Raw genomic sequence first — 503 nt, 5'->3', positions numbered from 1 at the left:
ATCAACATGGTTCAGCTCCATGACTCCCTTAGTGTTGTGCCTCTCTGAAGCATAGTAGTACTCATTCTCAGCCACTGTCTCAATAACTTCAATGGCTTCTTCCACAGTCTTTTTCCTGTTCAATGAGCCTCCTGATGAATGGTTTACAGCCTTCCTTGATTCATAAGAAAGTCCATCATAGAAGATGTGTAATTGCACCCAATCAGGGAACATGTCAGGTGGGCATTTCCTTGTCAATTCTTTGAACCTCTCCCATGCTTCGTAGATCGTCTCACCATCTTTTTGTCTAAAAGTTTGAACCTCAGATCGAAGCCTATTGACCCTTTGTGGTGGGTAGAAACGTGCCAGGAACTTGCTCTCCACCTCATCCCAGGTTGTTAGGCTGTCCCTTGGGAATGATTCTAGCCACTTAACTGCCTTATCCCTAAGTGAAAATGGGAACAAGAGCAGTTTATAGGCATCATCCTGGACTCCATTGGACTTCACAGTGTCGCAAATTCTCA

At 44.5% G+C, this 503-nt stretch overlaps 1 non-coding gene across 1 annotated transcript; it reads left to right on the top strand.

The window, feature by feature from the left end:
- Positions 1 to 211: 211 nt before the first annotated feature.
- LOC127747082 (small nucleolar RNA R71) lies at positions 212 to 315 on the top strand. The gene has a single exon (XR_008008885.1). It is a non-coding gene; the product is annotated as a small nucleolar RNA R71 (small nucleolar RNA).
- Positions 316 to 503: the final 188 nt, after the last annotated feature.

Source organism: Arachis duranensis, chromosome 4 (genome assembly GCF_000817695.3).
Source record: "Arachis duranensis cultivar V14167 chromosome 4, aradu.V14167.gnm2.J7QH, whole genome shotgun sequence".
NCBI classification, from domain to species: Eukaryota; Viridiplantae; Streptophyta; class Magnoliopsida; order Fabales; family Fabaceae; genus Arachis; species Arachis duranensis.
The sequence above is the reverse complement of the archived record's forward strand: the minus strand, read 5'-3'. Positions and strand labels throughout refer to the sequence as shown.